Here is a 27,607-nt window from a genome sequence, read left to right on the forward strand (position 1 = left end):
TTAGGGTGCTCAGGGCCTTACTTTGCCCCTATTACACCAATGCACAGACGAGGTATACAACTTGTATATTACACCTGCTACTGTATTGTCAAAAGTTATTTACACATTGTACGGTCGTAAAGCTCTAAACTGAAGATGTTTGAATTGCCTAAATTAGATAATAATTATTTAATACATCGGGGTTTAATACTCAAGGCATACAGAAATATAGACACTTAGAGTAATTGACACTATGAAAGTATAATAACAATAAATCATTGGGAAATTAAACCATATAGGGTAAAGACAGTTATTGTCACCTTAAATTGTTTTACTTAAAATACCGAATAATCTTTACAAATTTATAGCAAAATCGTATTCTGTTACTGTTACCCACGTGTAGTCTGTGAGCACCTAACCTAATTTGTAATACGTATATTAGTTATACAATGTTTATGGTATGACAGTATAAAATACGTTATCATTTACAGACAAATGCAATAGAAAAGTATTGTCGAATACCATTAATACATTAATTTAATGTAAACATTAAATTAAAATTAAGAGAACAGTAATTGGGTCTTTTATCTTGACAGTATTTGGTTAATTGACTGTAAATAGGGTGTCAATAATAGCAGTGAAAACACTCTCCTTAAATTATTGAATTTATAAATAAAAATACAAATTTTGAAAATCGTGACATTTTTTTCTTAAATGTAAGATACTAAATAATTATAAACAAGACGAAACATTTATATTTTTGATAAACAAATAAAAGAAAAAAATTGAATATTACCAGAGTTGATTATTTAGGTGATAGCACAGACCAGGTATAGAATAGATGATGTATGCAATGCTTTTTTTTGTCATATGGATTGAAGATTCACGAGTCCCCTTAACCATTTTCATGTCACTTTCAACATTACCGGTTCACATTGGAATTCAAATTTAACACTCTTACTGTTTAGAACTAAGACTAAACATTGTATCGATTTAGAAATTTGTTTATTCTTTTTAACTTTCGTTATATTCTAATTGAACAGCGAACAGAAAAGTTCATACAAGATTATTATTCTCTTCACCACATTAAATTTTATTCAAATCATATACTAGAATAATCACTTATATATTTATAAAATCTCTTATTCTTTCTCAATAAAGATCTACCTCTAAATGGTAATTATTTAATTTGATACTAATAATTATTTGTCAAAATAATGATAACAATTATTGATAATTCAAGAATAATAAGAATCAACGTTTTTCATATCTTTTTTATGGTTTTATTCTGTCATTCAGTATTTTCTCGTTAGATGTCAGTCTAGTTCCTATCATTCTAGCAATCTGTAAATTATGTTTATTGTCAGAATAGATAAGAAAAGACAAGGTTTGGTGTTCCATCTGATGTTTACTATGATAGGAATACAAATTTTTGCCGCCCAATTACATTAATTAGTAAAGAATTCTAAATCATTAGCACTTTTTGATACCCCTAGTAAATGATGTCCCGTATAACTTTCTAGCTTGTCGTTACCTTCGTAAATGTATACTTATTCCTATTTTTTAATTTCTGTACCCTTTTATTCATTTGCTCTTAACAATGAATAAAATTTAATTATTCGCAAAATGTTTGCATTACTTATTTTTATATGATAAACTTTTAATAACATACATTTAATTCTTACTTTTGACAGTTCATATAAGTTGTTAAAAGTGAATATGTTTAATCAGAATAGCATTTCGTTATAAAATGATGTTGATACTTTAAATATAAAATGAATAAATCTTTTTCAAATTTCTGAGAGCACGAATGTAAATAACAAATAAAATATCGACTGAACTTCTGTAATTTGCAATTATGGGACTAAATAAATTAAGTACTTTTGTTTTTAAAAAAAGGGATTGAAGGTGTTAGTAATAATTATATAAAAGTAGTTGCATATTGGTGCATTGTTTATTAAATAATTGATAAATTAATTTTTATATAACCAAAATTATGTCACAGAGAATGTCACGTGATTCTTAAAGTAAATGTGAATAAAGTAATCATAAAAATTGATCATGTTCCATTTCAATAATACATGTAAACAATACTTACTTCAATAATTGCATAATATTATGCATCTTATTAACACGAACTGCACAAAATTTTTAGGCTTTACAAAAAAGCATTGGCTCAACGAATATTAATATTTTCTAGAAATTAAATAAATATATTCGACAAAATTTACCTGTTAAATAAAATTCAGTTATCACAATTAAGCATTATTTAGTAATTCATATGAATAAGTCGTATTTGATACTTGCAAAGAATAATTCGAACATGAGAGAGTGCAACATGTTACGAAATATTCATAACGTGGCGATAGTGTAGTAAGTTATTGATAGGATATGAAATAGAAAAGCTCTAGTGAATTTCATTAAAAACAAAAAAAATTATTATAACTACAATTTCCTATATAATGGTTCAATTAAGTAACAACGAAATATTTATATACAAATAAATGTAAATTATTGTAATAAATGGACGATTGACGAAATTACGATGATAAAATTTTAAATAAATAGGTATATTAAAACTACAACGATTATAGAGATTAAAATCAACATTACAGATGAAAATATAATTTTAGAAACAGACTCGGATTAGAATGAGAGAATAGACGTTGGAACTACGCGAAGGGTGGAAACACGAACGAAGGAGGAAGGAAAGGAGCCAAAGGTGGCTAGTGACTTTTCATGGGAAACAATTGTCTTGCCTGGGGGGATTTGGCGGTTGCCCCAAGATGGCGGACTCGGTTGGCGTGCGACAAGCACGAGCTGAAAAGTGCCGAGAACACGAGAAGTTCGCGATTCTGTGTTAAATCGGTAGCGTGAATTTCACACGTGGACTGCGCGAGGATCGTCGACGAAGAGGACACGCTCGGATAACCTAGGTACGTGAGAAATCAGTGACACGAAACCGTTTTCTCTCGGTACGGGGTGAAAAGCCGCGCCTACTGCTATCGTGCATTCACGATGTCGTGGGTGTGCATGAAACTTTTTCGTTCCTCTGTTTGATGAATATTCGAGTAGATTTTCGCGTCGCCGATGCGATCGAAGAGCACGATCCTCGATAAGGAGGGTTGCGATCATGTCGCGAGAAATCATAGTGGGGATATTGAGGTTGGCATGCAAAAATCGAACGGTCGAGTGGCACGGCCGACTTGTCCCGATTATTATGCCATGTATATCTGTTGCTTTTCGATTTAATAACAGAAACTTCCGTCGATCGGTGGCAAGTTTTATTCTAGGACTGTTCCCGATACTGGCTGCGTGATTTTCCCGCCGTGTCCGTGAAAGATGGCGAGAATTTGTCGCGCGTGAATACGATCCCGTATCCTCAATCCCGACGGATCCATTCTCGAGTCGTTCTAATTCAGCCAGGCTCCGTGCACGTCGGGTGTTTTCGCCTTGTCACTGGAAATACTTTTACCCCTCTGATTCTGCATCAACGCCGACGATTATCGCCTCCTTTGACGCATTGTCTCGACCTGGTATGAGTACCTACGTGCATACGTGTGGGTGCGTAAAGTTTCGTGCAATCGTGTGTGCGCGCGCGTTTCTTGGCGTGCGCCACACGAATCCGCATGCCGGTTCATCGTGTAAAATAGTCGTGACTCGTATCTTCTCGATTTCTCCTACTGTTTCTTCGTTCTGATAGAAACTACGTATATTTGTAGACGAAGGATTGCCCTTTTTGTAGGAATCTTGGCATGCACTTAGAATTTATTTCTAAATCAGTGAACCTTATCGAAATTTACCCATTACACGTTTCCGCGATATTAAGAGTTCAGTGTTTCACGGAGACAGATGTCAATATTATAGTAGCATTTACTTGAATCATTTCATGAATTAAGATGTAATACTTGGTGGTTGTGTGCACCGAGTGTAAAAAAGTTATCGATGCATTTTTATCTGGTTATTATTTGCTGTGTTTGAACTGATGTGGAATACGATCGAAGCATATATTACGCAGATATGTATTTATACGTCTAGGCAGTGATCAAGCATCGGTAATATGGTTCTTGGAAGGGACAAGTTAGATGGCTTGAACGTCAAAGTGCAAAGAACCGTCGATGTACTTCTATTTAATTATTCAAAGAGTGAACATTTTCATAGCGATACATTCATTTAGTGTCTAAATAGTGTACAAGTATCGTTAATGTGATACGTGAAAAGTTAGATGGCTCTGTGCACAGGTGCAAAAAGTCGTTGATGCATTTCTGTCTAGTTACTATTATTTCGTGTTCGAAACTGTGTCGAACGATTAAATCATAGCGGCATATCTAGTTAGTGTTTCAGTAGTGAATAAATATGGTTAATATGATAACGACAAGAGAAAATTGTCACGGTGACTATCCTCGATCACAGGTGATCGAATACGATACGACACACGTTAACAGAGTTTTTGCGGTAAGTTTTTTTTTTTAAATGGTTAATCTTGTTTCACAAAAGTGTATATTTATTCTTTCAAAGTAACACAAATTATAGTTCTTTATATATTACTGTTTTTACGAGATTACGTAATTTTGTAATTTGATCTCCTCGAGGTATGTAATATTCAGATAAATATGCTAACGATGTTACGAAGATATTGCATACTTGACAACGATAACGTCGTTGTTATATACTTTGTAAATAAAAGAAAATGAAATATGCATCATAGAAAGTGATATATGCGAACGTGTTTTTTTTTTTTCCACAACTTTTGAAGTGTTTAACAAATTGCAAGCAATTTTAAAGGTAATGCACACACACTCAAATTCATGCAATACACATGTAAAATCATTTAATTTGTATATGTATCTGTATGTGCTGTGATATTGTTTATAAATTTTCTCAGGTATGCAGTGTTTCGAATCAAAATTGTTTCAATTATAGAACATCTAGTACTTTACGTTTAAATATAACTGATACTTGAACGTACTCAATTCTTACATTTATGATGTGCTTACTCGGTTATGTAATTACAGCGTGATCCATGAGTGCACAAGTGTTACTTAAATTAATACTCACTCACATTATTCTTTTGCGGTAAACATTTCTCGTGTTAAAAAAATAGTTTTTCAAATTAAAAAAAAAGCAATTTCTCGAGATGTAGAAAAATATAATTTAAACTTGATATATTAAAATTCGCAAAGATCAATTTTTTTGTACAGTTTGTTCCAATGTGAATCATTGCATAATGTTTCAATATTTGGGATTTTTTTACCAATCACAATTAATCTTATTCGGTTAGTCAGCCTAGATTTTTGGCTAAATCCATAGTTTGTACTATGACACGAGCAACTTTCGAAATATTGATCACAAAGTTCGAACGGGCGATCTTCTGATTATTTTCAACAATGCATTCGAATCGGGTTTTCGAAGGGAACGGAAGACGACTGTGTAAACGAAGGCAAGAGAATTTGATTCTTCGTCCGGAAGCTTTATCCGGAGTCGGTAAATCCATGGAACGTGATCAATACGACGCGCGTTGCTTCCGCGTTCGTCCGTTCCGCGTAAAAGGGTTGCCTTCGCGACGAGGGTCTCACGGTGCGCAGGCACGACCAAAGCGAAACCTTTGAATTCTCTTACGTTCACTTACGACGAAATATATTGTAAATGACCAGACAGAAACAGCATCGTTAACCACCAAATTCGATTACACGTGTGTATCGTAACACAGAGTCGAGTCGATTTAAGTTTTATTCGAATAATAGGTGACCAATAAGACGAACGAATAACAAATTATTCGTAACACATATTCGATCGAGTAATTCAACTTTTACGAAAAATTTTAATGGGAAATTCTAGAGACCAAAATAAGATGAAAATGAAGAATACCAATTTTTTGATGGAGGCTTCGTTAAAAAGTTATTAACGTATAAAGTTCCGCCAGTAGAACGGCAATCTGCGAACAGCTGCGTACGCGCGATAGTGGTTCTCACACAGAAAACTGTGAGGCTGTCGATACGTCAGTAAGTAGAGCTTCTCATGCTGAGTGAGAACCACTATCGCATGCAGGCAGATGTTCGCAGATTGCCGTTCTACAGGCGGAACTTTAAACATTAATATCTTTTTAACGAAGCTTCAATCAACAAATTGGTATTCTTGATTTTCATCTCATTTTAGCCTCTAGAATCTTCCATTTAAATTTTTTCCAGAGGTGGCCGAACACCCCTGTATAAGGAAAGTACACTCTGCGACAAAAAGATAGCACACTTCCAAATTATTGTAATTTTTATTTATTAAATATTACAAATTCAGCTTTTTGTATGCATATACGGGGTGTTCACCCACTAGCCACCCCTGGGAAAAATTTTAATGAAAGATTCTAGAGGTCAAAATAAGACGAAAATCAAGAATATCAATTTCTTGATTAAGGCTTCGTTAAAAAGTTATTAAAAAAAATAAATTAAAAAGTTGCAAATCGTTCTGGAAAAAAATATTTTTGCGTATCTTTGAAACGTCATAATTCCTGAACGGATTGGACGATTTTAATGTTTCAAACGGCAAATAACGCGTATTTTAGCGAATAAAATGTAGAAAATCTAACAATATTGAAAAAGTTATTCTTTGATTCCGGAAGATGAGGATAACCCAATAAAAATGGTGCAATTTTCAAACAGCCATAACTCCTACAATAGTGAATATATTTCAATGAAACTTTTTTCTGAAATGGGGCTCATGGGTACATACAAAAAGTATTAAACAACTTTTCTGTAGGGCGTCAAACAAAATTATGAAAAATCAAAAACGAATTCTTAAGAAAAATCGACAGAGGGGCTGAAATATTTCAGCGAAAAATAAAATGTTCAAATCGTTCTAAAAAAATTATTTTCGGTTGCGAGGTCAATTACAATCATTTTTGGTGAATAGGCATACCCCCGAAATCCTACGTACTTTCGAGAAAAAAAATTCTTTACCATAAATATACTGTGTGGCCGGAAATGTTTCTATAACTTTTTAACGAAGCTTCCATCAACAAATTGATGTTCTTGATTTTCGTCTCATTTTAACCTCTAGAATCTCCCATTAAAATTTTTCCCCGGGGGTGGCTAAACACCCTGTATAAGCATGCCCATAGATGTGAACATACTAAAATATTCATTTTTTTCAGTTTATAATACCAAACGAGAGAAATTATAAGATGTGCTACCTTTTTGTCCTGGCGTGTATATTGTACTCGAGAAAAATTTCGATAAATTTTTTTTTTGTATGTAAAAACACAATAATCCTTCGATCACGTTTTGACTATAAACACGTTGACTAGCATGAGGGGTCGCTGGTGATCGACGTTTCAAACTTACAAGGATATTTTAAAACTTTAAAACGCTTACAATAAATGAACTTAAATACATATCGCGTGAAACTGGGTCGTCAAGTCAGCGTTAAAACTGAAGAAGATAGAATAAAATTTTATTGGGAATAGTTAAATGGTTTCGAGTGATGAATTTCGTAGTACATGCGTCTTTTTCATGAAATTTGAACCTAGTCTCAATTTTGTAAAATAGAGCTATATATTTTTTATACACGAATGAATGTGCTCATTTATTTTCTGCAAAAATCTATTAAAGTAGAAAAATGATCAATTTAAAAGAAATTTTACCTTTGGTTTGTTAACGTTTCATCTGAACTTAAATATGCTTCAATGTTTCTTTTGTTGGGAATTAATAAAAATATCTAGCTTGGAAGACAACAATATTAATAACAATATAAATCATTAAAACCGTTGGAATTGAAATACACTAGGTGTAGATTTTTCTTTTCATAATTTTGTTAATCGATATTTATAAGAATTGTTTAAGAACAGAAAGTTAAAATAAAATTATTACAGAATATTATGTTTTATTTATTTGAATGCCTTATAAATTACATACAATGTTTCACAATTCCTTCTGCAATAGGCAAACCCTTGCATTTCCATAACTCCTAATTTAATTATGTTCTTTTCATACGCCCCACATGTTTATAATTGAGCATCAAAATATAGAAAGCACATTCCTCAACTATATCCTCAATAACAACACGCTTTATACTAAAAATACATGTTTTAAGTAATTGTCAGAAAATTGTCATTTTCTAAGTTTCGAATTCGTTGAATTTGAGACGTTTTGGAAATAAACTCTTCGATTCAGAATTACAAAATCTGGTTACCAATCTACGGATCTCTATCCACGTAAAAACATGCAAAATATACAAATCCACAATACACATTATTCGAACTGTAACTTTTATTACATTTTTAAAATGTGTAATAGATAATTTACAAAATTAATAAAATTTAACAAAATCATTGTAGTAGCACCAATAGGATATTTAACAATATTTTTACAACTAATAACTTATTTACATTAAACTAAAATACTTTCTCTAAACTTAAACCACCTAATTATTGGTATTTATCTATTAATATTCATTTCTGTGTTGATAACAAGCGTTCAAATTAATTATGTATTCATCGGTTTTGTTTATCATTGCGTCATTCATCATCCATCAGATAAAACCATTTTAATTAGAAGCATCATTAAGATACACATGCATTCATTATTTTTATTATTTTATTATATTCATTGATCAGATAATTATTTCTTCTGTCAAATTCTTCGTTTTCATTATTAAAATATTGAAACACATGTATTCTTACACCCTCTGTGTTATTAAGTAATTTGTTTTCTTAAAACAATTTTGTCGAATACGGAGTAAATAAAAATCACTTAGCAAATTTCATTAAATATGATGAACGATGCAAGATCTAGTTATACTGCAATAATTTTTGTTATGTGAAAGAAATTATACTAGTTTTTAGACACTTTATGGAGTTGTTTTCTTCCTATTGCTGTCTTTAAACGATATAATTTGACACAAAATTGATCAGTATTAAAACTCGTCTTTAACCAGCCAAACCACCGTTTGTTTGTTATAGCTAAATGAAGCATACCTTGAGAAAGGACAATGTTAAGTCATAGAGGGGTTTACTGACCCAAGAGCGTACAGCCTATGCTATACACCGTTGGAAAGGTCTCGCCAAGGCGAATCGACTGATACCGTTTTTAACTTCGATATCAGATGGGATCATGTCGAAAAATGGCCTCAAAGTTCGAGATTTTGCGGTTATGAACAAAAGAATCCGGTCGTAAAAGCCCATCCGGCCCGAGGGAACTCGGGTAGGCACCTGAGGGAAAACCGAGCGGTGTAAGCGATACTCTAGCAGATTGGGACGGCAAATGTGCCCCACCACCTTCATTTCAGTGCCGTGTTGGGCCTGCGTTTGCCGCATGGGCCCCGTTCGAAATGCCCAGGGCGAAATCGCCAATGGATCAGTTGTTTTTCATGAACATAATATATTCATGATAGACGATTCGCAGGTATAAGTTGGGAATGTGCAGGTTAGTATTCAGACTAATGCGTCACTTACAATAGTGAATGGAGTGACATTTTATTGATTGAACGAAACATAATGATGTGAATACTGAATACTAACCTGCACATTCCCAACTCATACCTGCGAATCGTCTATCATGAATATATTATGTTCATGAAAAACAACTGATCCATTGGCGATTTCGCCCTGGGCATTTCGAACGGGGCCCATGCGGCAAACGCAGGCCCAACACGGCACTGAAATGAAGGTGGTGGGGCACATTTGCCGTCCCAATCTGCTAGAGTATCGCTTACACCGCTCGGTTTTCCCTTAGGTGCCTACCCGAGGTCCCTCGGGCCGGATGGGCTTTTACGACCGGATTCTTTTGTTCAAAACCGCAAAATCTCGAATTTTGAGGCTATTTTTCGACATGATCCCATCTGATATCGAAGTTAAAAACGGTATCAGTCGATTCGCCTTGGCGAGACCTTTCCAACGGTGTATAGCATAGGCTGTACGCTCTTGGGTCAGTAAACCCCTCTATGACTTAACATTGTCCTTTATAGCCATAAGTATTTAGTGTGACTTTGAAAATATAATTTAAACGATTTTTGTTATATTTGTTCTAGTTCATAAATTTAAAATGTATTCAACTTAATATGGAACGAGAAGGAGATTAAAAGGGGTAATTTATTGGCTACATGCCAATGTTTATATTCATTTTTTCATGACAGTTGGAAATTCTTTTACACTCTGGGTATTCGTAACGGTGTTTATAGCATTACAATCAATATCTTTTGGTAGATGCATCCCAACTCCCAAGACGTGTCTATCAAAGACTCAGAATTCAGCACTTAGAATTATTTAAAATAAAACTGTATGCAGAATTTTAGATTTAAACTTGTGTTCACTTTCTTTCATAACACGAACGAATGTAACGTTTAAAAACTTTTTAGCATTTTAGGTCTTTGAACATCACGTGTACTAGGCAGTTGTTTCTCTCATACATATACATAATGCGCCACTGACTTTGGTTACTCTAATTACAAGGAGTTTACGGATACGTAAATATTTAAAACCATAATTAACCATTAGTGGGTAACATTCGAGGATTGCTGGTACACAAGGGCTCCTACATTTTAAACTCGGTTTGGGTCGTGACCTACCCTTATTAACGGTGTACAACATGTATGCACCGATAAGAAACTCTGCGTTCCAGATAATTCTGGGGGAATTAGCTAAATATCATGAACAAAAGAAACACCGTGTCCTCGATACGGTACTATTTTGAGCAAATATCTAACTTATGCAGTACATAGAGCTGGTAACGATATTGGATGCTGTGATAAATGAAATGTCATTCAAGTAATATCAGCGAAATTGAATTCTGCTATTGTTTATTCTAGTAACAAGCTTCAGGTCTATTCTAATTATAAGTATAGATTTAAAAATGACGTGCTCATTCATTGGAAAAAAGCACGCAATTAAATTTCACTTTTTTAGAAATTCTCACAAGAAAAATATGAAATATCTTTTAAAGTATTGAGTTTTCGATAACATTACTTCTTATACATTGTAATGGGAGATTCCAGAGGCCAAAACAGCACGAAAATCAAGAATACTAATTTGTTGATGGAGGCTTCCTTGAAAAGTTATTAACGTTTAAATTTCCGACCCCATTGAATTTTTTTTCTCGAAAATGCGCAGAATTTCGGGGGTATGTCTATTCAGAAAAAATCATTGTAATTGACCCTCGCAAACAAAAATAATTTTTTTAGAACGATTTGAAATTTTTTAATATTGTTGAAGAATTTCATATCTTCTCGAATTTTTTTCTCGAAAGTGAGTAGGTACGTGTATTCATAAAAAATGATTGCAATTGACTCCTGCAATCGAAAATAATTTTTCCAGAGTGGTTTGAAAATTTTCAATTTTGCCGAAAAATTTAGGCAGCTACCCCACCACCCTTGGTCAATTTTCCTTAAAAATTGGTTTCTGATTTTTAGTAATTTTGTTTGACGCGCTACAGAAAAGTTGTCTAATACTTTTTTGTAGCCACCCATGGGCTCACCTCCAGAAAAAAGTTTCGTTGAGATATATTCACTATTGTAGGAGTTATGGTCGTTTGAAAATTGGACCATTTTTATGGGGTTTTTCTCAATTTGCGGGGTCAAGGTTCAACTTTTCGAATATTTTTACGATTTCTACATTTTCTTCACCTAAATACTCGTTGTTTGCCGTTTGAAACATTAAAATCGTCCAATCCGTTCAGAAGTTATGACATTTTATAGATTCGTATGAAATTTCAGGGAAGCATTTCTGGCCTCACATTAGATTTTCGGTAATTAATTTTTTTCTCGAAAATACGTAGGATTTGGAGGGTATGTCTATTTACTAAAAATGATTGTAATTGACCCTCCTAGCTAAAAATAATTTTTTTAGAACTATTTGAAAAAATTTCAGCTTCTACCCGAATTTTTTCCTCGAAAGTGGGTAGGATTTTGGGTGTGTATGTATTCACAAAAAATGATTGTAATTGATCCCCGCAACCAAAAATAATTTTTTTAGAATGATCTGAAATTTTTTAATTTAGTATTTTAATTATTTTTCAACGAAACGTTAGTCAAGAAATTGATATTTTTGATCTTTGTCTTATTTTGGCCTCTAGAATCTCGCATTAAAATTTTTCCCAGGGAGGCCGAACACCCGGTATATTATATAAAAAAATCAGACGTTCCAATTTGTAAAACGAATAAAACTTAAATTTTAATAACCTGTTTGAACTTGTTTCCTTGTGTTCGAGGAAAATGTCTTAACCAATGTTTGCAAAGATCATTTTACAATTCTTATGATTACCATATTGAAAAATACATTTGTCCATTTACGTAGGTAGTAGCAAATGGAATATGAATATTCTTTGCAATATCTCTAAGTGATATGGAAATTCTTTTGCAAATAAGCTTGTTTTGTCAATTTATAATTCTTAAGAATTCTACGATCTAAAATTTTTCATTAGTAATAGGAAGATATTGCGCGCTTTCGATTTATTTTTACACAAAAAATCGTCATTTGTACTTGAATGCTTCTGCTATTTTTCTAACAAGAAGGCTTAAATATTTTCAACAGTTGAAAGGTTTCAATAATTCCATTTATTTCCAGAAATTTCGCCCCAATTTTCTCATTTCCCGTGAGATTAAAATCATATCTCGATGACTCACGCGTGAAACTCTGAGTCCAAAAGATCATCTCCCGTATGCATACGCACATGCATCGCTTTTACAAATATTATTTATTCTCTCAACAAACGTTACAGTCGTATTTTCGAGCGTTCAGCTTCCAAGAAATGCGAGGCTTTTTGGCGAAAAACAATTGCAATCAACGAAGGATTTTAAACAAGCAAAATTCTTCGTCGATGTCGTTAATGGCGTGAACACGATAACAATACAAATATTTTGGATTCGAAAATTTCAAATTCCATTCTTTTTCACCGAAAAACTCTATTTAAACTTGTAATCCTGTATTTCCAGTTGATTGTCGACGATCTAATAATTTAGAGGTTGAATATTTCTCGCTAGGCATAATTTGATTAAGAGATGGGTTACAATTCCTTTCTAATGAAGTGCCAGTTGATTACCTTAACCAGATGGTTGCATGACAAAACATCATAGATAAATAATACGTGGCAATATGTTACAACGTAGTATTACGAAGGAAACTATCTTACGACAAATTAATAGAGTAATTTCTAATTAAATTTTTTTAACTATCTTTACCAATTTGATTATTGAAATTAACTACAATAACATACACAATCTCTCTCTCTCTCTTTCTCTCTCTACTTCGTCGTGAGATATTTTGTGATATATGTCCATATAATATTATTGCATGGTATTATTATCTATCAATCCATCAAATGACGGTTGTCTAAAACATTATCTTACGACAGCACATCAAGTACTCGAAAGAAAATTTTTTAGACGGTTGAATCGGTCATGGTGGTACTTTTAAGCTTGAATTTCAGATCATACTCTGTTAGATTCCTTTTTATGAGCTACATTGAAAAAGAAAGTTTATAACGAAGCTCTAACAATATCGGAATATATGCGACAGAGAATTGTAATGCACGCTTAGCTGTAAGTGCAGATGCCACAGAAAGAATTAAACAGTCGTTTGTTTGCCGTCTACGCAAGTGTATTGCAGCTGACAGACTCTACTTTGAACAAAGTCTCGACCAAAGTAAAGAATATTTTTTCACCGTTTCTTCAGTTTGAATGAAGAAAAAATGTTTGTCACGAGGTTTCTCGAATTCGTCTTGATATCTACTAAAAGGTGGGTGTACAAAACTTATAGGTTTATAATGTAAGATAAAAAGCTGAACCTTGAAAACTTCGAAAAAGAGGAATAACTAATAAAAGAGTATTATACCACGTTATGCAACATACAAAAAGTTTAGACCGACCTATTAACAGCAGGGTAATCTAAGGTGATCAGGTTACGCGGTTCACCCTGAAAGTGAAAGAGTCAATTAGATTGGAGAGCTCAATTAATAAAGATATTTAACGATGCGTTCGTTAGAATACACTTAATATTAAAGTATGAAAAGAACACATTAAAAAAAATTTTGTTTCTGTAATCAAAACGTGATCAGAGAATTTTAAAACGTATTTCTTTGTAAACAAATATTTTTCAAAATTTGTCTCAATTAGGAGGCTTCTTATAGGTCGTAAAATAAAAACTCATTTTTTAACTATGAAAAAGTCTTGAAAATTTTATATACAGGGTTTTCGGCCACCCCTGGGAAAAATTTTAATGGGGGATTCCAGTGGTAAAAAAAAAAAACGAAAACCAAGAATACCAATTTGTTGATGGAGGCTTCGTTAAAAAGTTACTAACAATTAAATTTAAAAATTTCAAATCGTTCTGGAAAAATTATTTTCGGTTTGCGGGGGTCAATTACAATCATTTTTGTGGAATAGACATTTTCGATAATAAATAGTCGAATGGTCCTCCATTGCAGTTTAATCATCGTTCAATTCTTTTCTTCGTGTTTCGTAACACTTTTCTACATTTCTTTCTGCAATTGTTTATATTTCTAGCCAAATACGTTGTTGGATGTCTTGAATACTAATAACTTCATTAATATTCTCATAAAAAAAATTAAGTGGTGTTAGGTCAGTAGCCATAAGATTGAGCCTCGTGTGAGCACCAATTCAACTGTCTTCGTAATTTCTATTTAAATGTCTGATGGCAGCTCCAGAATTCTCTTGTTAGAAATATTTTAATTTTTTACGTTTAGGCAAAAAAATTGTTACATCGAATTTTAAATATTTGCAACACCGTTGAAAGATTTTTGTAAAATAAAAGGATACGGTAATAATTCACCCATATTCGACAATGGAAGGTCCAAAATTGATAGCATTTTTTTAATGGGAAAATACTGATGCAGGCAGAAATCCTGGCAAAAGGATATGATAATATTTGAAAATTGTTTTCTTGAGTAGCGAGAATGAAAAGTTAAAAAGATCCTGATGATTCTCTAATACAATCACTATCTGCTACGTCATCAGGTAACAAAGTCAAGCTCGTATATTAATTAGGAATTTAGCACGTTAATCCTTCTAAGAAGACGCGTGAGCAAATATTAAAGCGAGTACTCGGTTTTGTGCGCCATGACCTGTATTTGTGTGGCCGTCGTAAAGGATCGTGACCAGAGCCGAGTACACTGATGGAACTTGATTCCTGTATTCAAGTACTCGAATAGTATGATCCTGCATATTGTCTATCGATTTCTTAAAGTGTACGAAGCAAAAAGTTTGTCGTTTTTAAGATACCTCCTCTGCAAATATATTCGCAAACCACGGAGGAAGCTATCGAAGAAAAAGTTGACTAGGAAAATTTTCCATCGCTCATCTCGATGGACGGAATACGTCTTTTCCATTATGTTAGGTAATGACTATAGTCATGGGATTGAACATATTTCAAGCAGTACCGAAATTTAATCAAACATTTGTCCAACCTCTAGTTCATGGATACAAAATTAATTCTAATATTGGTGCTTAACCAATTAACCAATTAACCTTGTGTAAACACTTATTTATGCTTTATAAGCTGTATGAATTTGTTCAAGCATAAATAATCGATTTCATGGATAAAAAATTGATTCTAATATTGGAGCTTGACTGATAATGATAGCAAATTTTTTTAACTATTTGTACACATTAGTTTTTAATTGTGTATACACTTATTTATGCTTTATAAGCTGTATGAGTTTCTTCAAGTATTAATAGTCGATTTTTATGAAGCGTGATTGTGTGTAAAACAAAAACTCCAAAAGATTCTTAATTTACATCAATGTGACTGTCTTCTGAACTAAAAGAAATATGAAAACTCGAAAATTAAGAAAAATGATGCTATGTAAAACAAACATTTGATTTTGTTGCTTCTGCAAGAGATAAAAACATTGTATACTGTCACAGATATTAAATTTATTTTAGTTTAAACGATGAAGTTCAAGATGATTTTTTCTGTTTAATTCAATATTTGTTAATACAGTATATTGAAAATAAATATGAATTTTGTATGAATATTTTGGTATAAAAATTTCAAACTATAATACATGAAAGTATATGTGGTACAAATATTCATTTTAATCAATTAATATTTATTTTTATACAAAATATAGATAAGTTTGTGCCAATGGTAAATCGCAATGTGGGAAATTTCTCCGTCCGGTCGACAATGTGTTTAAGACTCTGAAATACTACGGCTGCGAAATAATTCCAGATTAAAATTTCTAGGATTGCAAAAAGCTGGGAGCATTTCATTTAAGTAGAAAGAGCGAAAATCGTGCAATGTTTCTTACACTGTGCTCCGAGTATCTGGGACAGTAGAAGTAAAGCAGAAAGTGTGAGTTCTTGTTCGTGACGAGGCGTTTGAAGCACATCGTAAAAGTTTTTGGAGGAATTTGAAAATGTGGTCCGTGTGGGGCCACTATCTGATATGCGAATTGTAACTTGGCGATAACGTCATGGGTTCAACCAAAAAATGTTTATACGATACTTGGTGCAAATGTTTATACTTGTCATTGGTGATTTACAAATAAATTCATCTTGAAAAAATCCAAAGGATTTTATAAACGAAAAACGTTACCGTGTAACTTCCAATCTAATTAAAAATATTAAATTTTTAACCCTTTACACACGATGTTTAAAATACAGAATTTTTTAAGAAAAGTTTACGATTACTTTTTTGATGTGAAAAGAAATCATTAGATTTTAATTTATCAAATTTTACATTTCGACAGTGTCAGTACAATTGGCATTTCGAATAAAAAGGGTTAAGTATTAAAATTAATTCCGAGAAACATACATTTCCTTATTAGTTTCTTGCTTTACCTGAATAGGCACGCTTACACTTAGTTGTTGTTTTTGTTTAATCTTGTGAAGACTTTGCACCTCGTTATTCGATTATACATTCTAATTACAATAGAAGTCTGATGTAAAGAAAATGACATCGAATGAATATTCTAGTTTTCTTTTACTTCGATCAGAAAGCAATACAATGAAAACCTTTAAAATCTTTAAATATATGTATTTATCTATTGTCATTCAAATAGACACTTCGATTCAATTTAACCAATTATTGTATAATCATAATATATATTTTTTATTAGAATAATTTATATTGACTGTAAGTTTGTAACGATGGTATAGATTATTTAAAAATTCCAAATTTAATCATAATGTCACTAAAATATATAAATTTACTAGAAAAATACAAATACTTCAAATTCTTACTCTTTCTTCGACATAATTTCTTCGAAATTCACTTCGAAAAATATATATTTTTAAACAATATATGTATAGTGTTGGCCATCCATCACGTTCGTTCTTCTTGTACTTTTAGCAACTTAGTACCAATAATCATGTGATCCATAATAATTTAACAAAAATAATGAATTGGTGTTTCTGGTTTTCACCTTACTGGACTCACTATATCATTAGCGATGCGTACACTACAAATTTTCGGTATAGACTGACCTAAGTTCCGCCGAAGGACGCAGAGAACAGGTTTATAACTATGAAAGAAGGGGAAGTCCTTTTGAAAGGGCCTAAACGGAAATGCTTCCGAGAGTTAAGTGAATAGGTAAAAGGTTTTCAGGTAGACAGATTCATGTTTGTAAAACACAGCTGTTTCGTCACATTTCTAGACACAAACATACAAATATATTATTGAACCTTATCAATAAATGTTGTTATTAAATAATAATCACTTATTCAATGAAACCTCTGAAATAGAATTATAGATAAAATTGGAGTATAATTACTGAAATTTCTAAACTACAAATCAATTTTCCAGAAATTGTTTCTTTTTTTTTATCAACTGGAACAGATTAAAACTTTGATGATCGAAAAATAAGGTCTGCACATGCACGTGCAGAGAAAGAATGATAGTATCGGGCAATAAGATTTTCAGTAATTAATAAAGCTATTAAATAATTTAAAAAATAACATGATATGTAGCTTGTGTCATGTAATTGGAATGCACTTACTGACAAAAGCTAAGAAACAACGTAACCGTTTGGTAATTTCGGTATATTCTCTGTCTTCTAAGATAGATCGATTGAAACTATAAATAGCATGAGATAATACTCCATACATGAATAAACAATGAGGTTTGTTCGAACCTAGGTACTTATACAAAGACCACAATTAAATTGAATCGAAGAAATGAGAGAAAAACTGTATAACGGAAGTTGAGTAACCACTTGAATAAAAACAACATTTCGATCTAATGACTACATAACATCTGCATTGTATTGATTCGATTAATCGTACAAGAATGACTTTCCAATTTAATCCAATATAATCCCGCAAATGTTCAAAAATAATTTATAAAAACGTTTCGGGTCATAATCGTGCTCTAACGACATTTTTTCCATTGTCAAATGACAGTATATGATTTAGTTTAGACTATTTTTTTAGTGTACTAACGAATCTAAATTTTTTTGTTCGTTTCTTGCGAATAAAATTTTACTTTTCAACGCCTTAGGAGCGACAATGCTGATAGATGAATATTCGATGTTACTCACTTTAGTTTAACGATCCTTATTAACGACGCTAGTAAAAATTTTATTGCGATTCAACGCCGCTGGAAAATCAACAATTTGCTCGATTCGCGCAATAAACATTAATCGTTGAAACACAATCAGCAATGGTTTTCTAAGTATAATAGCGTGCTGCTAGCGAAACATTGTGTTTCAATTCGTGAAAATGGAACGAAGGTAAAGAGCAGCCGCGGAACTACTGTAAATAACGGGGAATCACTTTCGACGTAACTCGAGGAATCTCAATCATCGTGCGTTGAAATTCTAAGTATCTCTGATTCACAATAAACACCGGTCTTTCGCATCACCAGTCTTCCACAAATGATATTGATTACCAGACAATTCGCTCTTGTCATTTGCTGTGTTAAAAATTAGTAATAATTTTAAAATTTTATATTTATGAATATAATATTGGCCTTATATTATTTTTTTATAACATATTTAAATAAATAGGAATATTTTTTTCAATGTTTAATTTTAAAATTAGTTATAAAAATTTACTTAATTTAATTCACAAATGTGAAATTATTATTTAGTTTTTTAGATACTTGGACATTCCACCGATATTCCAAATATGTTGCACCCCTATTTTTATACAGGGTCTTCGGCCACCCCTGGGAAAAATTTTAATGGGTGATTCTAGAGACCAAAATAAGACGAAAATCAAGAATATCAATTTGTTGATGGAGGCTTCGTTAAAAAGTTAGTAACGTTTAAAGTTCCGCCCATTCTGAATTTTTTTCTCGAAAATGTGTAAAATTTCGGGGGTATGTCTACTCATAAAAAATGATTGTAATTGACCCTCGCAACCGAAAATAATTTTTCCAGAACGATTTGAAACTTTTTTTTTTCGTCGAAAAATTTCACATCTCCTTGAATTTTTTTCTAGAAAGTGGGTAGGATTTCGGAGGTATGTGTATTCACCAAAAATGATTGTAATTGATTCCCGAAACCGAAAATAATTTTTTTAGAATGATTTAAAATTTTTTGTTTTGCCAAAAAATTTCAGCAGCTACCCCCTGTCGATTTTTCTTAAAAATTTGTTTTTTATTTTTTCTACAGAAAAGTTGTTTAATCATTTTTTGTAGGTATCCATGAGCTCCACTTCAGAAAAAAGTTTCATTGAAATATATTCACTATTATAGGAGTTATGCTCGTTTGAAAATTGGACCTTTTTTACGAGGTTTTTCACATTTTTCGGAGTCAAGGATCAACTTTTCGAATATTTTTACGATTTCTATATATTCTTCATCTAAATACGCGTTGTTTGCCGTTTGAAACATTAAAATCGTCCAATTCTTTCAGGAGTTCTGACATTTTAAAGATTCGCATGAAATTTTGAGGGTACATTTTTGGCTTCACATTAGATTCTCAGTTAGAAATTTCTTTCTCGAAAGTGTGTAGGATTTCAGGGGTAGGTGTAATGACCGAAAATGATTGTAATCGATCTCTGCAACCGAAAATAATTTTTTCAGAATGATTTGAAATTTTTTAATTTAATTCTTTAATAACTTTTTAACGAAGCCTCAGTCAAGAAATTGTTATTCTTGATTTTCGTCTTATTTTGGCCTCTAGAATCCCCCATCAAAATTTTTCCCAGGGGTGGCCGAACACCCTGTATATTAAGAAACAAATGGTAATTTTTTTAGTAAACTAAACCTTACAGACTGGCACACGCTAGTATGGACCTCGTTATTGTCAGAGTAACTTTTCCAACATATAAAACATGATAAAGTGTATAAGTTTCTCTCGCAACACCACGATTTTACGAGATACTTCATTCGTGAGAATCGTTGAACTACTCTGTAAGAACGAAAATTCTTCTACCAGCATCGTCGCTCTTTTTGATTTATTAAAAGATGATTTGCAAAACTTTTGATTTATCGCTATCCTCGTTAAACCAAAACCGATTATTAAACATCGATACCAAATACGTAAGCGACGAGAAATAATTGTTTGAAAATATTTTACGTGTAATAAATAACACGTTCCTCAGAATTTCCTACAAAGTTATTATTTTTTTTTAAAAAGATGTTAAAAGTCAGAATAGTTCCAAGGCGGAGAGAAACAGTCTTTCGCCAGGTAAAGGATACTGTTTGCTTGGAATACGCGTTGGTACGAAACGTACGAGTACCATTCGGTACACAGTAAAATTACGTAAATGTTCATTGGTACTTACGATCGTAGCTTCCCACGCGTTTGACATAAAACGAACATCTCTGGTAATAAATTGAGTCGCCAAATCGAGTAGTCAGGGTTGGTACATGGCACCGGAGCAAATTTACATGGAAAATAAATATTATTGAGGAACGTTTCTTTTTTGGTAATTCTTTGAACAAGATATACATTATTGCGCGGTGCGCGTGAATCGATATTTCGACGAAAGAATATGACGCGCAATGGCGACCATTTTTTGTTCGCGTCTAAAATTATCTAAAATCTTTTTACCACTTACGTTTCGACGATCTCCGTTTATAGATTGACAATTCTTTTTCTTTAGAAAACTCGATATTTTCGTAATACGAGCAATAAAAGTCATTCAAACGAGAAAAATGGGAATAGTATTGAAAAGTAAAGAAAAGTAAAGAAATGTGACGCTTTCTCTGATTATCTCGTGGTCAAAAGATAGGAATATTTTGGTCGATTAGTCCTCGATCTTAATTTTTCTAATTCTTACTGTCACATTATGCGCATGAAAAAAAGACAAATGTTTCGTAGGAACTGTTTGCTGCGTTAAGTAAAGATGTTAGAATGACGAAATCGCTTTAGCGTTGGACATCATAAAATTGCTTATACACTGAACAATGTTACGTTATTTGCTCTCTCGTGTATGCAAGATAATGTGTGAAGAGGCGTGATTACTTAAAATCACGATCAATAGGAGATAGTCGTAAAATTATTTAATTAATGAACGTTAAGGTTAATAACAACAAATGGTATAAAAGTCTAAGATAACAGAAATATTAAATACCAAAAGCAAAATAACACAAGCTTCCAACTCATATAAATCTTAAGCGAGAGGATGGGATCAAGAAAACGAAATATATTTTTTAAAAAACAATTTCCAAGCACATAATCTGAAATAATTTTTTTAATAAGAGTAAAAAAGATTGATATTCGTATTTGAAAACATTTCACGTACATTCTGGTGGCTGAAACGTCGATTGATCGCACTATCCGTTGAACAAACATTTCTCGAAACATTCTTCAATGGGTGTTGAAGTATTCCGTCCAACCATGTCAATGTGAATCCCATTGAAGAATGTTTCGACGAATGGTTGCGTGACAGACAACGTGAATCCAACGTCCATCGTCGTAGGCTCTCACCTAGACATTCAAGGACAATTATTACAATGAGTCTATGCACCGTTCGAGTCATCACTTTGACACAAATTTTGCATCCAGTTATTGAACCCCGTGTGCAACGATGCGCCAAATGCATCTGTTCAGTTCTGTTTCTCCTATAAGTATGCAAAGCGTGGATGAATTCGTGGTACCTTGTGAAAGTATGTTGAAAATGTTGAATAAATTGTTTCTTCGTCCACCTTCGTGCTTAAGGAAAGCGAGTATACGTGCGTTGCTACATAAATTAAGTTTCCGAATGCCACGAGGACTTTAGCACTTCAAATATCAATATATTATCTGCAACATCATAAAATAGGATTCTTGGACAGACAGACGCCACACATAGGTGTGATCGTGCGTCACTGTAACCATTGCGTCGCGGTAATTACCTTTAGGAGTTTCAGGATGATACTTGCAGTGAAAGACCGCGTTCGAAATAAGTGTCTTTTTACGAGATTGGGGTCAGAATCTAGGAAACGATAAGTGCAAATAAATATGAAAGTAGCTGCCAATAACCTGTCGTTAGTATTAAAAGCTCTACATATTTATGCGAGTAAGAAATTATGAAAAACAGGATATGAATATTTCAAAGGAAATTTTAATTTGTTTTTTACTGTCCGCGTGACTTACACGGTACGTTTGCGTATTGTGAAATACTACATTCTGAATGAAAATATCGATTTCGTTTTCCTTTAATTAAATGGTCTAGGATCGCTAGATTCTTTGGAATATAACGTAAAATTCAACAGGTGTGTATCTAGGATTATTAGCAGTAACTGTTATAAAATTCTATAGTCCACTAATTGTTTTGAACGATTTCTGGAAACAGTAACATTTTTATAATTTAATATCGAACTACGTCGAACGTAACATTGTCAAGTATTAATGAAACGTGGGTGGTAAAAGTATATCTAATCAGGGTGCAAATAGTTCACTCATTGTCCTCTATTCTTTTAGAATCTCTCCCTATTTTCCACTAACTAATAACTGTTACAAAATTCTATAGTCCACTGATTGCTTTGAACGATTTCTGGAAACAGTAATATTTTTATAATTTAATATCGAACTACGTCGAACGTAACATTGTCAAGTGTTAATGAAACGTGGGTAGTAAAAGCATATCTAATCAAGGTGCAAATAGTTCACTCATTGTCCTCTATTCTTTTAGAATCTCTCCCTATTTTCCACTAACTAATAACTGTTACAAAATTCTATAGTCCACTGATTGCTTTGAACGATTTCTGGAAACAGTAATATTTTTATAATTTAATATCGAACTACGTCGAACGTAACATTGTCAAGTGTTAATGAAACGTGGGTAGTAAAAGCATATCTAATCAGGGTGCAAATAGTTCACTCATTGTCCTCTATTCTCTTAGAATCTGTCCCTATTTTCCATCACGCTCTAATAAACCAATACGTGGTCGACCTGCTCGATGCCGCTTTTCAGTGATCAATGAACCGCCTATGAAAACGGCCCTCGTTCTGTACATATTTTTACAATTTTCATATTGTAAATCGTGCATTAGAATTTACAATATTATTCTTTCACCGAAGCTTCTATTTGTATTGTTGGTTTATGCATATTACGCAATATTTGACGTGCTTTATATTACAACTATTAAAGACGCGTTTTTCTCTTTGTTAATTCGTAAAACAAGCTCTTCATAAATATTTTTATAATTAAAAACAGGTTTAGATACAATCTGTTGTACTGATGTAACCAATCTTAATTAATTAATCGTGTATCTGTACAAAAGATATTCAAAGTTAAAGTCACGTTTTGTTAAAATCGTATTATTAATTTCGGTAAATGTCCTCATGGCATATAAAACGAAATGATAATTTTTGTATACTAACTGACTTAACCGAAAGAAATGTCGGAATAGTTCCTAAATAAAAAAAAACTTAATTTTATTAATTCAGAGACGTTTCAGACATTTTTTTGGGATTGTCGAAATCTTAATGAATTCGTCAAAATGCGATAAATGCGGTGATTTTCATAATGTGAAATGCGTATGATTGTTCCGACAAGAAGATAAATAAAGGAAAATATGAGAGAAAAATTTGAAAGGTTCGTTACGCGATTGCCAAATTTCCTGCCGCAACATCTTCGTCCGCAATAAAATTTAACGATAAAAATCTATACTTGTGGCGGCACGCGTCGGATACCAATGATCGTGGACCATTCGGTATAATTAAAGGAGAATGGATAGTAAAGGACATCTTAGCAAGATTTTGCAACGTGTCAAGGCGAAAGATCGCAGTTTGAATAGTCTCTTTCTTTAACTACATCGAATAACATATTTACATAAAAGTAGTGGTTTTAAACTATGACAGCTAAAAGAAATATTCGGTGAAGAATAGTTAAAATAGATGATGAATGATGGATGAATGAAAGGCTCGGTCGAATTACTGAAAGGGTACAGAATCTTCTTTTTAAACAACCACTTCGAAGAACGAATTTTAAATTAATCTTCTCATTCGTAAGTAGTTGAATACATAGGCTGAAGTATAGTATACGTGGCAATCCTATGTATACTAATGATTTGAGCGTACACGGTGGGTTTATCTACAAGCAAACAACGTTTTAGAGGATTATTCGACGTAGCAAAATAAGACAAAAATCAAGAATGACGTAATCAAGGTTGAAGCTGTTTTATTTTTTGACCTAAATAATGAGAAATAACGTTTCGTGCGTGTAGCCTCTATGCTTTTTCTATTCTCCGTTTTAATAGGAATTGTAAGTTGTAAAAGCTGGTGAAAATTTGTATCGATATAGTTCAGCGATTGTTCAGAGGAAAATTTATCGCGAAAAAGGAACCGACATTCCTTAAGTTTCAGTTTAAAATGGAATAATCGCGGTGACAATGGGAGTGTCACGCGAGATCACGATCCCCTTTGTAAATTTGCATTCGCTGGTCTGGAATCAGCACGAATCGACACAATTTGCTTGATTTTTACGACCTTCTTGCAAAACGTAATTTTCTCCTTTAGAGCGGTTTTATTTGACGCGTCACCAACGAGCATGCACTCTATTTGCAAATTTTCATCCTGATATGTACAATATCTTAGACTTTGAACCACTTTATACAATTATTAGATTAGTCTTTTATGCCTCATTTTCTATGCATCCGGAGGTATAGATAAGATTGAATCACCATAAGCCATAAAAAGGAACTTACAACTAAGATTTGCTTCGTACTGATAGTTTTTTACTTGGCAAAAGCATCCTAAAATTTAAATTTGTTTAAATTTTATGGTACAAGTCACTATACAATCGATTCGTATAAAAGTAATAGATCCATTTCTTCTAGTCGTTAAATAACTATTATAGTCCCAATTTCTATTCATATTCATAATCTGTCAATTGGTTACCAAAATGATATAAATATAGTAGAACGTTAGTAATTAAACTGTACAGTTTTTAAAATGCAAATTTGTTAAAACAAATATTCTAAACATTCCATATTATTATTTTCATGCTGCCTGATCAACGATACGTGTTTTCATAGTGTTTTTTGCATTACGTTTTCTGATTGTGCATTTTAATCGATCGTTAATTAAACTCGACGAATAATTATTTCTTTTAAAGAACAAACAAATACACAAAAACACATAATTATCATAAAATATAAATTTATTGTAAATTTCAAAGAATTCGTAATCACTGTTGTTTGGTACTATATGTATATTAGTTTTTATTGTACAATTTTATTATGATTGCGATCTGGAGGTCATTAGATGAATAATTTACTTATTTTGATGTGCATTTCAGTTATAACTAGGATTAACTCTGTGGTACAACTGTATTTCAATCAGTGCTTTATTGATGTAGTATACAAACAAAATCATTAAATCTGGGAAAAAGCTGACGTCCCTGTTATGGTTATTTGCAAAATTACAGATTATATTAATATGGTCACTGTAGCTAAGCATGTGGACATCATTTGAAAGAGATATTTCTGAGCAATTCGGGATAAACGATCCTGTCCTGTTCAGTATTCTAAATCCTAAGATCAGATCTGAAATAATTATTATGTTTACAAAAATATTTATTCTCAATATCGTCGTGATAGACCTCGTAGAAAAGAACGATCGCAAAGTCAGTGATTTTTTCACCAATTTTTGGAACTGAATTGCGTGTCACAGTTGAGAAAATTTTATTCATGGACAATGAATAATTATGTTAGATTCATTCGTAAACTTCTGTTCGTGTAACACGTGTAAATTCGTTTATAAATGAAAGTCCACGAACGAATTTTTTAAGACGTTATCCAGATAGGCGAAGCCTCAAGCAAAAGCTAGTTTACGAATGAATTTAAAAATTATATTTATTATTCGTTAATAAAATTTGCCTGTCTTCGATGTTAAACGATACCGTATGACGAGACGTTAATCATACAAAACTTTTCAAAATAATTCATTCGCACGTCGGACTGTAAGCTTTAAACAACAGATTGTTATGTTAAGCCGATCATTTAAAACTTGGTGTCCGTGATTTCTTATGGCTACTGACGACAAAGTTCAAGCAGAGTTTCAATATTCAAAAATATTTTAATTTCTGTACAAAAATATCTTTCTTGGTTAAAGAATTTCTTGATCGTTGATTCATTATAGTTCTATGCATGTTGGCTGATCGAATAATTTACAGAAAATATAATTTCCGTGGAAAGTCTCAATTTAGATTGGAACAAATAAAAGTAGTTAACCATCAAACGAACTTTTACTGTTCTAGACCTCCATATCTCTGGAATCAATTCTCATTTGGCACAAGATTCAAAACTTATTACATTTCGATTTCAATCTCAGCGGTTTTTAATTCTTTCTGAAAGTAGTCTCCCCTCTTCGTAGGTGGAAATTCGTCGTCAATTAAATCGAAGTCCGTGCGACTGCGACGATCCAGCAATTAATATAACTTTTATGCGTGGCGACTAACCGTGCATTCTGCTTGGCCCTCCGCCCTTCGCGAAGTGGCTCATACTTGGCAATAAAACACGCATAATATCGCAGGATGTTATGAAAGACCGATTAACATACATATCTCATAACGGTCTGCAATTACACTACGCGCAGAGTCAGCGTAAAACTTCGTTCGGGGAACAGAGAGTCCAGAATACGTGGCGTTTATGATTTTCCCTTCCCTTTTTCGAGTTGCCACATTTCGAAGAATTTAGATCAAGGTGGTTGAACGAGTGTTCAGTTGAGGAGCAACGAACGAACCGATCGTTTAGGTAATCGTGTATGTGAAGTGAAATTAGTTGCGCCGCCCGAGCGATTTGTTGTTTTCGACGTCGATTCCTTGGCAAAAATAGAGGCACGCGAACTCTGCGCTGGTAATAAGTAATACTAGTACCTACAGCGATCCGAGTACGACAAATTGACATTGCACGAAGTGAAAGGAAGAGCATTGTCCCTTTTAAGATCGACTCTCTATGAGCTTTCTAGTCGTTCTTGAAAAAAATTTATGGCAAAGGTGCTCGTAATAGAAAAAGAAATCTTTAACAGACCTATGATTTTTTTTTCGTTCTAGAGGTGAGTATACTAAGTTTTCAAAATTTTGCTATTTATTTTTGCGACAACCTTCGTTAAATCCACGAACTTACAGTACGAAACAAGAAATGATAGCACAACTCGTGCAATTGCTCAATTTTGTATTTTGGTTGAGGATTAATTCATTATTTAAAGTACATATCACTTTCTTTGAAACAAACTTCCAAGCGGAAAGTAGGTGAATCTACATGCAAAAATAAATAAAACATGTGAAATGACATTGTTTTGTACAAGGT

The 27,607-nt window shown here is 32.7% G+C and overlaps 1 protein-coding gene across 2 annotated transcripts in view; it reads left to right on the plus strand.

The window, feature by feature from the left end:
* Positions 1–2,765: 2,765 nt before the first annotated feature.
* LOC122403302 (putative fatty acyl-CoA reductase CG5065) overlaps positions 2,766–27,607 on the plus strand; it is a 97,436-nt gene continuing 72,594 nt past the window's right edge. Inside the window, exon 1 of one of the 2 annotated variants that reach the window (XM_043406757.1) lies at positions 2,766–2,915. The gene's annotated coding sequence lies outside the window, so the exon portion shown is untranslated. Of the gene's footprint in view, positions 2,916–4,326; positions 4,435–27,607 lie in introns of those variants that run through there. The other variant, XM_043406761.1, reaches the window with a different exon arrangement.

Source organism: Colletes gigas, unplaced genomic scaffold (genome assembly GCF_013123115.1).
Source record: "Colletes gigas isolate AHSC1104 unplaced genomic scaffold, ASM1312311v1 Colletes_gigas_Sc00048, whole genome shotgun sequence".
NCBI lineage: Eukaryota > Metazoa > Arthropoda > Insecta > Hymenoptera > Colletidae > Colletes > Colletes gigas.